The sequence below is a fragment of the Poecilia latipinna genome, unplaced genomic scaffold, assembly GCF_001443285.1.
Source record: "Poecilia latipinna isolate Pla-1442-1.1 unplaced genomic scaffold, P_latipinna-1.0 Scaffold1604, whole genome shotgun sequence".
NCBI classification, from domain to species: domain Eukaryota; kingdom Metazoa; phylum Chordata; class Actinopteri; order Cyprinodontiformes; family Poeciliidae; genus Poecilia; species Poecilia latipinna.
The window spans coordinates 61,729-74,951 of NW_015114220.1; the positions used below are offsets into that span (position 1 = coordinate 61,729).

At 38.1% G+C, this 13,223-nt stretch overlaps 1 long non-coding RNA gene across 1 annotated transcript in view; it reads right to left on the reverse strand.

Annotated features, from left to right (window-relative positions):
* Window positions 1-10: 10 nt before the first annotated feature.
* LOC106963953 (uncharacterized) overlaps window positions 11-13,223 on the reverse strand; it is a 23,675-nt gene continuing 10,462 nt past the window's right edge. The window contains exons 3-4 of the long non-coding RNA XR_001428294.1: window positions 10,146-10,151; window positions 11-1,311 (exon numbers count right to left, since the gene is read on the reverse strand). This is a non-coding gene — a long non-coding RNA (uncharacterized LOC106963953). The remainder of the gene's footprint in view (window positions 1,312-10,145; window positions 10,152-13,223) is intronic.

Here is a 13,223-nt window from a genome sequence, read left to right on the forward strand (position 1 = left end):
ATTTGTTTTGTACAGCTTTTTTTTTTTAAATCATTCACTTTTCTTCCTAAGCGGTGTGCCAGTATTTATTGAAACAAAAAAAAGCCTCAACACTAACAAGACAACAGCCAGAAATAAGAAGTTTGATGACAGACCTTTTATTTATAAGTTTTTTTGTTCAAAGCACCAGCAGCGTCCTTTGCAACAACTTACTAAAAAAAAAAAAAAACGAAGTAGTAGTCCATCTCATGGATTTGCCACTACAACAAAAGCACCTGAATATTAATCTCTGCTGTAGAGGGAAAAAATAGGTTTTGTCTAACATGCTTATTTTCTGGTGTGTTTTTTTTTTCTCCCAGAAACTATAGGAAGTTTTTTTTTATGTTTTCCCTCTGGAGATAAAGAAGGCTGCGCAATTTGTTCCTGGTGCTGTTTTTTCCTCTCTCGCCTTGTAAAGAAAAGGTTCTTTCACCTGCAGATGTGTTGCCTTAATTATCCAGCGCAGTGCATTCAACCCCCTCCTTCTCTCCACACTGTGAATATTTTACCTCTGGATTATGTCAAAGGTCATTTTCTGTTTGGTTTTGTTTTTTTTTACACTATGTAGTGTCCTGGGATTTGGTTATTACTTTGAGTTCCTTTGGGATAAAACAAACACGACTGTCACAAATGTTCAGCACCTTATTAAAGTGATGATTTTACAAATTACAGTTCACATTTTTGTCTGTTATTATGGTTTGCCTTTGTTATCTTCTGAACCCCTGGTTGCAATGCCTCGCTAAAGTATTACAGTCTTGTCTATTTTATGTGATAGATTTACATAAAGTGGTGCATGATTGTGGTTGAAAAACTATTAGTCAGTAAGGTTATCAATTAATGTTCCAAGGGTTACATCTGCAATATATTTTCCAAACATGGAAAACGTTTGGAACATCAGTGCATCTACAAAAGCATTAAAATTTTGTTTATAAAAACAGCTTATCAACTCTGGAGGAGTAGAGGGGATCTGCAACTCGGGTGGATAACTGCTGTCAGAACAGCAATTAATCTGGGCTTCAAAGAAGAATGAAAAGGGGAAAAAAAACCATAAGAAATCCCATTAAGTTTGGTACAAATTGTGTAGACGACACAGAAAACGAGTGAAGAAAGGTTCTCTGTTCAACTAAGACTCAAAAGTTCTTGGCTTACATGGAAAACATTAACCTGAACATGGTAGTCGAGCATAAGCCTATTCCCTTTTGTGGTTAATTACGGGTTTGTAAATTATCATTTTGTTTTGTTTTCTGTGTGTAATGTTGATAATTTACCAAAGTAAAGTGAAACTGAACTAAGCTGAATACGTCACCTCCACGTGAAAATGTTGGTGTCGATATCATGATGTGGGGAAGACTTTCTCTACAGGTAAAGTCATGGAAAGACGTCTGCTAACAATCGGCAAAACAATTTAAACTGAGAGGAAGGTTGACCTTTTCACCAGGACAACACAGCTGAACATTAAACCAGTTCTATGTGGAAGGTTGCAGGAATTGGGTACCACAACTGTTGTTGATTGGTTAAAATTCACATCTTTGCTTAAAACTGCCTGTTTTAATAGATGAAATGCCAAATATATATTTTTATACCTCAATACTCACAGTGGAAACTAAAGCTAGCGTCCACAATTCAGCATCCTTATGTTCGTTCTTGGGGTAAACAGTCAATCAGCGTCAACATGACATCCATTTTCCTTTGTAAATGACACAAAAGCATCCCAGCCACAAGCTGCAGTTTCTTCTTGAATATTTTAGAAATGTTCATACAGAAAAACGCAGAGAATAGGTGAATTTTCCATAAAGAATTTGTAGTTGCCTTTCACAGAAAAAACTGCGAATACTGAACTGCGAATAGGCGTGGCTTCATTTGGCATAGATTAAAACTTATTTATGAGTGGGTTTTGCTGCAAAGAGTAGATATACAGCTTAGCTTAAAGGTACCTACCTGCAATGATAGCTAATACTTTGACACGATAGACTGAGGTGGTTAAATACAAATGCCTGCCTTGCTTTTCAACTTTCGTTCACTCAACTTTACAAGGTCTACTTCCTTTGTGTTGGTCGCTCACATTAAATCAGATTTAAACTGCCATTTGTGTTTTCTACTGTGAAAATGTAAAAGTTTGAGCGGTGCGAATGCACCGTGTAATCTTTGACAGAATGGGGAGACTTTTACATGCTGTCCTATTTCTATTTGCGCCCGTCGTGCTTTATCTGACTTTTCGTTGAAGTTTCCTTCCATTATTATCAGCCAAAGCCCATTGTTTGCTCTCCACAGAACCACAGCTGAAGATTTTCTTTCATGCATCTCTCACGATTAATTCCTTTTCAGCTGAATGCCGAACGCATTTAAGAGTTTAGAAATTGCTTTTGCTCCGTTATGTTATTCATTATGTAATTTCCCTTTGTTGCTCTTTTTCTCCCCATTGTGCGCCGCTGCGGTTGAAATATTGCATTGAGCTGGAGATGCTTTTTTTTTGATGCTCTTTCGCATCCACGTCCGATTCACTGGAGTTAAATCAACCAATCAATTCCAGCTAATGGGTCACTTAGGAGCAGTTCCTCATAATACCCCTCCAAGCCCATGTAAGCTGAAGCTTCTCCATAGGCTAATTTCGATTTAATACACCATGTCATTGCTCCTCCATAAAGTTGCTGGCAATTTTGAAAGAAAATCGAAGGAACAGAGGCAGAAGTTTTTTTGTTGTTGTTGTTTTCACTTTTTGGCATGGTTCAATCCATTCATCAGAGCCTGCCTGGCTGGAAAATGAGTATTTTTTTATTTATTTTTTCTGACCTCGACATCTAGTTCCTGTTTTCCATTAGAAATCTGATGACATCAGCATTTCTCGCTGAGGCTCGGCGGAGCTGCAGTGTCATCCTGAACTGATTGCAGGAGTCGAGCAGATCTAACCATGACTGATGCTCCAGACCCTGAAGTTGCTTGGAGGAACTGGCTATACATTCTTTTTTTTTTATAGGTGTCTTTGTGGACTTACTGCTTTATTATTAAATTGAATATAATTTCAGATTTTGGTATAATTTCCTTCCAGGTTGACATAAAAAGTCAGCCGTTATTGTTACTGGTTAATTACAAGTACAGAAAAGAAAATGTTAGGGATGCACAAATTTGAAAATTCGTCGGACCCCCACTCCGGTCCGACGGCAGCAGGGGACGGACAGAGAGTTACTGTGTTATTTATGAAATCCAAAACTTGACAGGTTTGCAATGTGCTCCTGGAGCTGGTCCCCAGCCCAGATGAAAGGAGAGGGCTGAGTCAGAGAAGAAAATCTAATTGATATATTTGGACATATATTTGGTTCTTGAAGATTCCTAGGGTAATAAAAACTTAAAATCTTGTTTTAAATTTCAACCAAACATGTCTTTCCTTAATTCTTTTTCTATTTATTTTCTGTCCTAACCCTAAAAGAAGTTGGTTTTTCACTTAAAACAAAGCATATGTCTTGGCTGTCGTCTTGAGGGTTATATGCACAGCAAAGGTAACAGCTATTTTGACTGTGTTACAGCATCTTTCATTGCGAGTATCTTCTATTGCGAATGGTGCCAGCCCAAGGCAAAGCAAACTAAGCAGCTGCGTAAGCCCATCCAGAACTACAGGGGGCTCCATAAATACTTGAATTTTAACCATGGATCTAGAACTTTAACATTTGTTTATTAAGAAAGGTTTCAGCACAGATCAATTGAAAGAGTCGCTTAAGATTTCAAGAAATTGTTGGGTTTACTTTGAAAAAGTGTAAAAACTAAGCTTTATAATTTGAAATTATTAAATCTGATTTTAACCCTCGTGTGCAACAGTGAAGTATGTCAGACCCCGCTTGGCAAAACTGCAATGCGTTATGGTGGTGGTGTTAGTTCATAACAACAAGGATCAAGTTGGCTTCCTCTGTGTTACAGCCTGGATCACAGAGGAGCTAGCTAACTGTGTTCAGTGAGAGGCATGGCTAACGTGTCTAACGTGAACTCTGGTGTTTGTCTATTATTGTAAGGTGACAAGTAGTCATTGTGCTGTTTGGTGACATTGTGTGTATCACACTGAATATGAACCACAGAACAGCAGCAGGTTGGCTTCCTCTGTGTTACAGCCAGTAACACAGGGGATGTAGTAGCACAATTTTTTTGTTGTTGCGATGTGAGAGCTCCTGTTTGTGAAAACTCATGCTTCGTTGCTGGTGAGCACAAAACTCTCTGCACGCTACAATCCCATGCAGCATCGCTTATGTGTATGAGATTATTAGGATGCTAATTTGTTGTGACCTAAGGCAGGATGTTTGGGTTTTTATTTTTGACATATTCAGAAAATTAACAAGTAGAAAAAAAAAAAAAAAAAAAACGTCTGGATGGTTTTAAGCTGGGTGAGACCTCAAATTCTTGCCATAACCCAAATCTATCCCTGATGGAAAACTATCCCTGATGGGATGTATAACGAATCCACTGCAGGGAGCCTCTCACACCATCGTGCGTTCATCACACCGATTGAAAGACAAAAGGTTTGTTTTGGCTCCTCAGTTTATCGACGTTGCATTGACAGCGTTCCAAATTATTCCATTGAGCTTTTTAGTTCGCTTGTATGATGCCAAAATCAAGCTATGAAAAAACCCTAAAACTTTTAGTAAAGCTGACAATCTGCCAAAGAAAAACATTATTAGTCCTAATTATTGTATTTATATCAAGATTTTGCTTGGAGAGTCCAGTTCCAATAAACGGCCTCATGGAACAGTTGCTGAGCCAAAAAATAAAACTGATTTTTTTATATTCAGTGTCTTTAGAGTGTTTGTGCTGATCAGACAGACACAGACGCTCCGTTATTACAGCTGACCATGTCATAAAATGGATTTTGGATCTAAACCTCATCAGTATGCAGCAAAAATCTGTTTATGTAATAAGCACCTATCTATTTATTTATTCCATCTATCTCATGAAAGGGAAAAAAAGCATGATTGAATCAGAATCCCTCTGAGAAGAGGAAGGAAAAGAAGAAGACGAAGCTTCTCGTCTTACAAAGAGAAACTCCTTCAGGCTTTCACCGGCAGTCGGCCTTTGGGGGGTAAAAATAAATAAATTTTGGAGATTCAGAGACGATTCCAACATCCGGTATAATACAGGGCTTTTCAAAAATAAATCGTACTTTAAGACTGTTTCACAATTTGTGAGGTTATAACCACAAATTCCACTATTATTGGAACCGTATGAGTTAAAACACTGTCCAGATATGAAGTGCAAGGAAAGTGATAAATGTTTCTAAACATCTCCTGTAGCAGTCTGTGTTACAGCGACTCTGAAGAAGCCTCTGACTGAAGACACTCTGTTGTGTAAGTTTCATCCTTCGTCTCACAATCATCTCCACATGTTCCAGCCTTCTCTATAAACCTTTCAGATTATTTGGATTGCAATAAATAATTGTATGGGGACAGGGGGTAAATACCTTTGCAAGGCACCTTTACAAAGATGTGTTTCTTCTTTTAGAAACTGTTCACAAAAGGTACTCAGGAAGGTAGTTTCATCCTGTCAGCTTCCTCCTGTCAGAACTGGATCTGGGACAAGATGAACCCACAGAAAAATATAACATTACTCAACTTTTTAACTTCAAGCAATTTGGGTTTCACGCCTTTGTTCCTGTCAGAGCCATAAAACCGACAGTTGGGGCAGACAAAAACTAATGTTGCCATCTCTGTGCCTGGCACTTTTATGTCACTTCTACTTTACACACTGTCGTTAAGTTTTTTGTTTTTTTTTCTACGTTGCCTCTCCTTTGAGACGTCTTCGTTTTTCTTCTTAGAGCGACTTTAAATTTACTCGCGTCTCCTTTTCCAGCGTTGCACCTCGGTGTCTCCTTGGGGCTCCCTGAGCTCCAAAAGTCCCTTAATTGACTTCGCCGGGATTATGAAAAATGAGTCATGCTTTCAAATGCCTCATTTAGCAGAACGGCTATCGCAGCGCCCGTTACTTTATCATCAGCATATTAGAAAGGGCTTGGTGTGCTTGATGAGGAGCGATGGGCTGCAGGAGCCCAGGCTCTCTCTGTTTGACATCTGGCCACTAATTTGGCACTTCATCACTGGTGAATCTGAGCTATCTGGCTGCCCCTCTAGGAAAACAAAACATACATTAGGATGAGTAGGCCACCGATATTTCAGTAAACCCACTATAACACTTTTATTAGGTGTAAAAGACACGCAATTTCAACCCTAGTATGCCGCTAATATGATGTTTTAACAACACTGTTTTACAGAGACAACATAAACGAATAGGGTACAATTATCTTCGAAAGTAAAGACCTTTTTAATTGTAAAACATGTTTTTATCAATTCAAAAGTTTGCTTAGATAATTCTGGAAAAAATAAATAAATGTAGCTGTTTGGAAAAAAAAAAACAAGTCTAGCAACTCGTTAGCTGCCAGCTAGCTAACTGCCTACAGAAGGTGGCGTTAATGCACAAGAATAACAGCACTAAACATGAGAAAATGTTTTCTGTTGAGGCTTTGTGTCAACTGACATTTTTTTACTTCATCCTACTTTGACTAAGATCAATGTTAGGATATAATTTTTCAAATTTAACTTCTGTACGCTCTATTTGTTGCGGGATGGATACCTCATATCTTCAGCAGTCACTGGGTGAGAGGCTGGTTTAATCCTTTCTATGCTCCCAAGGCAATCCCCTCCCCCACTCCACCCCCCACAAAATCTGTTGTTGCTACAAGAACTACAACTGTTAGAACTCCTCGTCTGTTTTACTGATAATACCGTGGGACAGGTATAAAATAAGTTTATTTCATTTTTTTTAGTCACCCAGTAACCATGTGTGGCTTGTGATTTTCTTTTGTCGAAATCTTTGTGCTTTGGCTTCGTGCAAAACTTTTATTCCAAACAAAAATAAATAATCTGATCAGTACTAGCTTAGACCTTTAGTACCGATCAAGATGACTTAGCGTTAGCATTAGCTATATGAAACTGCTGTCACATTTTGAGATGTGATAATCAGTTGATTGAGTCAATAAAAAGAAAAATGCATTGTTAAAATTGTAAATGGCCGTTACCTTGTTTGGATTTAGGTTGGACCAACTTAGTTAAAAAAAAACAAAAAAAACGTGCACGTTTATAAAGGATTTGTTTCATAGTATTTTTAAATTAATTACCCAGTTGAACTAAAAGTTAGATGGTGAATGCTCATAAATACACCACACAAGTATAGTCCATTGCCTGACCAACTTTTACTACCAGTTTTTCATCTCCTGCGGTTATTTTTGAAGCCTTTAGCACATGGAGGACATATTCCGACATAGCTTAAATGGACATAGCTTAACGTCATTATGAAGAACAGAGAAATATGTTAGAAATATCCGGATCTGGATGGCCGTAGGTGTTGAATCATGAAGTGTTCTCTGATCCAACATGCTCTCGTTAGTTGTAAAACTTGCCACTACAAACTTTCCGAGATGTTCAGAAGAGAGGGGAGGTTGTACCAGTTATGGCAGGTTCTGCTTAGCCGAGCCTCCACGGTCCTAATGCATCAGGACATTGCCCTGACGGAAGCAGCATGTCCTCTGAGCAAGAGCAATTATGATCACCATGCAGGCGGAAAGCCTGTAGCCAGAGAACAGCAAGACGGGCTATGATCCAGCAGGCTGCCTATTTAAATCACAGCTCCCCTTCGCCGCAAACTCCAGCCTCGGCTAATGTAGAAGGACTGTTAAAAAAAATAAAAAGAACCCTGGGCTCTTTGCTGGCTCCTGGGAGTATTTTTGTATTATGATTTAGAGCCTTTTCACCTCTTAAAACATAATTTGCTTCCCCCAGTCCTTCCTCCTCATCAAAAGGTGATTGAAGCTGCTTTTGTGTTACACAGCGCACTGCAGAGAAAGTTCTCCTTTTGGTGGTTATTAGGCAGAATGGCTCTGCGTCGCAGCATGCGGAGGCAGCTTTAAACAGTACAATGACTTTTGAAAATGTCGCCGTAGCTCCGATTTTTTTTCTTTTCTTTTATTTCGGCTGCAACACTTTGAGGAGAAAGAGATGGCGTGGTCAGAAGATGACCTTCATATTTCAACATCACACGCTGTAGGACACAACTCTGTTGTGTCCCTATATTAATTGTAAGATATACTATATGTATCAGTAAGCATAAATTTGGACTCTGTGCTTTTAGTTTGTGATTTTTCTGGAGTGGAGTTACTAACACGAACTGCTTGTGCAAATTTGAATGTACACACACACTCAAAAAATACACCCACATCCCCACTGATGTTTGATTGACTGACCCCAACCTCTACACTCTTCTTGTCAAAAGTCGAGTTTATTTATATTAATTTGTTTCCTGGCTCAGAACTTTCCTGGCTTTAAAGCATTAATCCATCCATTTCTTCTTTCTTTTTTTTTTTTTAAATACTGCTGAGGTCAGAGATTTTCCAGAAATTTGAGATTAATTTACCTTGTCCCTTCTAAGTCCAGTTTTGAGTTGCGTTTGAGACCGTTTTCATGTGAACGCCCAACAAGGTAGGTCCTAGTTTCAACTGGAAAGAAACAGATTATGACGATGCAACCAAAAAAGCACGTAGCGCCGTGAACCGGAAGTTTCCGGAACATGGGTTTAACATCAACGCAAACTGAGAAGGACCGAGAAACAAGTGGCAGCTCTAAAATCGACACTTTGAGCGGCAACTTAAAAGTTGCCACAAGTACAACCTAAATCTTTTCTGAAAAAGACATTTAATGATCAGAGAAGAGCGAGGTTGGAGGCTTTTCATATCCAAGAACACTGACTAATGGTGGTAGTGTGTTGTACAAAGCAGTGAGAATAATAAAAAAGGAGAACGACATGCATGTTTTCCAACATTACCTCATAACTAAGACCCAAAGCTTTTCCAGCAACCATAAGTTAACTGGTTTTAGCATTATGGCTGATCAGTGACTTTATATAGAACCTTAAAAGTCCCAAGACACGTTCAATCTTGTCTCATTAGTTACTTGGTTGCAGGTCACAAGTTCTTTCTTCAAGCATTTTTACCAAGAACCTTTAAAACCTGAACCAAAATCTACTCCCCCCTCCCTTTCTTTGTGCACCCAATCCCAGAGATTTCGTTTCCTCAGTTTTACCACTTCCTTATAGTTTGAAAAATAAAAAATAAAAATATTCCACCTGCAGGAGCTCTGAAAGAATATTATTAATTTAGACCAGTTCCTGTCTTCATGAGGACATCTGTTGTTGCATTGCAAGTTAACCTTTTCTCTTTCACAAAGATTTTTTTCTTCTTTTGTTTATCCTGAGCAGTAACAGAAAAACAAATTAGTTTCTCTGTGTATATTCGTTGGCAGCAAAAAAAAAAAAAACTCATTTTGCATTTTAATCTTTTTCACTTCATCTACTTTTGTTTTTTTTTTTACAAGATCCATAAAAACAAATTTGTTGACTAAAAATATTTCTGATGTGTGTGAGTACACAAAACAAGCAGAGATTAAAAGGCACAATATGCCAAAATGTGAACAGCATTTTTTGTTTAAGAAAAGAAGATGGAATAACTAATTTATCAATTTCTCTGCACAGAGCAACTGGAAGTTTAAAATAACACAAAAAAATAAGCATGAAACATGTTGACATATTTCTTAGCAAGTACATTTCTAATTGGACTACTGGTATAAAGTTCTCATTTCAGTTGTGGGTTGAGTTCTAGATTTGTATAGCTAAATGTTGGTTCTCCATGTTTTATTCTTGATCTGGGTTGCTAAGTAATAAACTAACAGGAATTTCTCCATGTGTTGCTTCAATATCAAAAGTAAAAAGTTAAATGTTGGTCTAAAGTAATAAGTACTCCACAATTTCTAAAAGAAAAGGAAAAAGCATAGCAAATAAGTAGGATGAAATGACGCCATCAGGAAGGATATGACACAAAAAGGAAAACATTTTCTTCACTTATGCTAATTGAATAAACATGCAGAAAACATTCATATAGTGAGCCAAAAAGACACCAAGCTGTTTATCAAACACAAAAAATGTATGCACAATGTACAATGCTAAGAAAACCCAAAAAACAATGTTAGAATAGTTAGTAAGAAAAAAAGCTAAACACTGTTCTGTTGATTTTCAGCCACAGTTTTGATGAGATGACAATAAAGTCTAACACTGAACTGTAGCCAGGGATCTTGGTGCCAAGACCACATATGCTTGAACATGGTGTTTGTTATGGACAATACATGATGACAGAACACCACTCGGGTTTAGATCCTGTCCATGCTCACATCATTGCCCACAGGAGAGTTGAAATCCCCCGGCAGAACAAGGAAGTCCTCAGGAGGGGCGCTCTCCACCACTCCAGGAGCAGATAACCTGAAACATAATTTAAGTCTTCGGGCTAGCGGTGTAAGACGCTGGTTCTGCTCTCGCTGTTGGACCGCCGCTTCTGGGACGTAATATTTTACTAGCATAGCACCGTTTCTGCTAAACCCAGCAGTGAACTCTCACACCGGACATCTGCTTAAAGCTGCAGCACGTAACTAAAACAAATAAACAAAAAAAGATTTTACATACGTTTTAAAGCTTTCACTAAGAAATAGATACTCAAAAAAAAAAAAAGATCAATCTCCTCTGCCTCCTCCCTGTGTTCTGCAGAATTACTCCACTCAGTCAGAAACAGCCAATCAGAGTCGGCATTAATCAGCTAGCCATGCTCTCAGGAAGTTTTGTTTTGATTTAGTAACTATTGTTTGATTGTTTATTTTGATGCAACCTGCATATGACTTTGAACGAATGTTTTACTTGGCATTATTTGATATAGGCAGTGTTGTGAGATTTATCTGACTTAGGGTACTGAGAAAATTACTGTTAAATATTGCTTTACTTTGAATAAACAACACTGTTTTCCAGATCATTTTTCCAGATCACATAGTAGCATTATTATCTGTTATCCTATATCCTAGCAATTTTTCTACTCCCTTTGTGACAACAAATGCAAAGCCTGAACCTAAAGCAAAAATCATCTTAACTACAGTTGAAATGGTTTCTAAAATCAGTGTCTGACGTCGTCTTAGTGAAATACCGTGTCAAGATTTTACCAGCACCAGAAAAACGAATTGTAATAAAACTGCCCCCTCTTTTTCTGACTTACAAGACACAACACGATTATGTTGTCGACTACCTGATGCTCCATGAAAGCCAGAGTCCATCCAGCAGAACAGCCCAAGGGTTTAGTTTGGTCACTGAAAACCTTTTTTGGCCAGACTCGGAAGCCACTTCTGCTTCAATTGAGGGATTGGCTGTCCCTCAATTTTAGTGCAGACTTTGTGGACAACCTCTGCGCTCTTTCAGGTACTCAAGACGGCAACATGTCTTGGACTCCCTGATGCCTTGATACATCAACAACTTCACAAAAAGTCGTATTGTGTCTTTTCTCTGTTTCACAAAGGACTTTCTCAGTTCTTCGATTTTACATCTCATTGTTATCAGTTCCTGGACAATACCGATAACAGGTTCCACCAAAGAACTGAGCCCTAAACCCAGCTTGAGAAATGCTATGGGGTCTTCCTCATCCATAGGAGATGTGACCAAAGATATAACATGCTTTAGGAAAAGCAAGTTAAATACATGAGTACACTCTGCCTGAATGTTCTCTTCAATCCCTATAGCCTGGGCAAAAGCCTGAGAAACCAGGTTTCCAAATATGGCTTTTAAGTCGCCATATTTGTACTTCAGGTTCTCAAGTAAGTCCAAAACAAAATCAGAAAAAACCTCCGTCAGGTAGCGCAGCAGGTATTTGGTCCTCTCTGTGACGCTCTCATCCAGTTGCAACGATTCAAAATCCTCCCAATCTTCCTCTGGAATTTGATAAATAAATTCCTGGATCGCAGGTATTGCATAGACTTTGACTAAAACCTGCAGATCTCGTCTTAGTAAATCCTTTGCCATTTTGTTGAATTAAACTGATTTGTAACCTCTGGAACTGTCTTGGAATGTGGCAGAATTTTACCAACAGGGCTTAGATATACCCCACAACAATATATATATATGTATATTATATTAATTCTCAGGTAATATTAATATTGCATATATATATTTCCTATACTCACAGATGATATTAATGTTACCTGTGAATGTGTGAGGATTTGAGTTTTTCTGTGTGTTTATTTTCTTGGCCCTGTCTCTTATGAGCCTCTGTGTTGTCCTGTCTGCTCCTGATTGATCCCAGGTGTTTCTCATTCCCTTTATTACCCTGTGTGTATTTAAGTCCACCTGTTGTCTCTGGATCCTTGTCAATCGTTTAGTGTCTAAGTTGTCTTAGCTGTTAGTCGTCACAGTCGAGCTGGTGAAGTCCTGTGTCATTAAATCATCATTTATCCTTCTACCTGAGCCCTCGGCATTCACCGCACCCCACCACCATGTCATGACAGAATGACATCAAGCTTCGAGTTGCGCTCCAGAAAACTGCAAACATCAAGACTGATATGAACAGCAAAATAAGAGTAAAATCAGTTTGTTATATTAAGAAGCTACAAGGTACCAAAAATATAATTATTGAGACTGAGACCAAGTTGATGTCACAAAAAATCACTCTTTACATATGTTATTAAAATATATTAATATGTGTGTCACTGTAAGGAATCCGGTTCAGGGTTACTAAAATAATAGAAAATTAGATCCACTTCATTACATTAAAATAGCCATCACTTTTCAAGGGACAACGAAAGCTTATTGATTAAACAATCTAATTGGTCTGGGTTTGCGTCATAATCTGCACCATAATAAAACAGATGCATAACACAAACTTTTAATAACTTAGATGTCTCATAACATTAACTTTAACAGCTTTTAACATTTTATTATCAGAAGTTCTTATTTCGTAAATGGCTACTTTACGAAATAAGCACTTTGAATTGCCTTGTTGCTGAAAATGTGCAATACAAATAAAGTTACCTTACCTTACTTGATTTATGTAAATATCTGGATGAATGTGTCTGGATATGCTTAACTGATATGTTAATGGCGTCACAAATGCTGAGCAGACGAGGTTAATGAAGATCAGAATGCGGTGCTCCGCTCCTGCTATCGGAGTAGCAAATGCTAAATGTACAATGTTTAGCCTAGAGCCTGTCTACCAATCGCGGGTATATGAAAGCAGTCGGTTGAATTAGCTCCCACTGCGATGAAACAAAATCACGATTAAATTAGGAGTTTACAGGTGACACACAAGTCTTTAAATACAATTA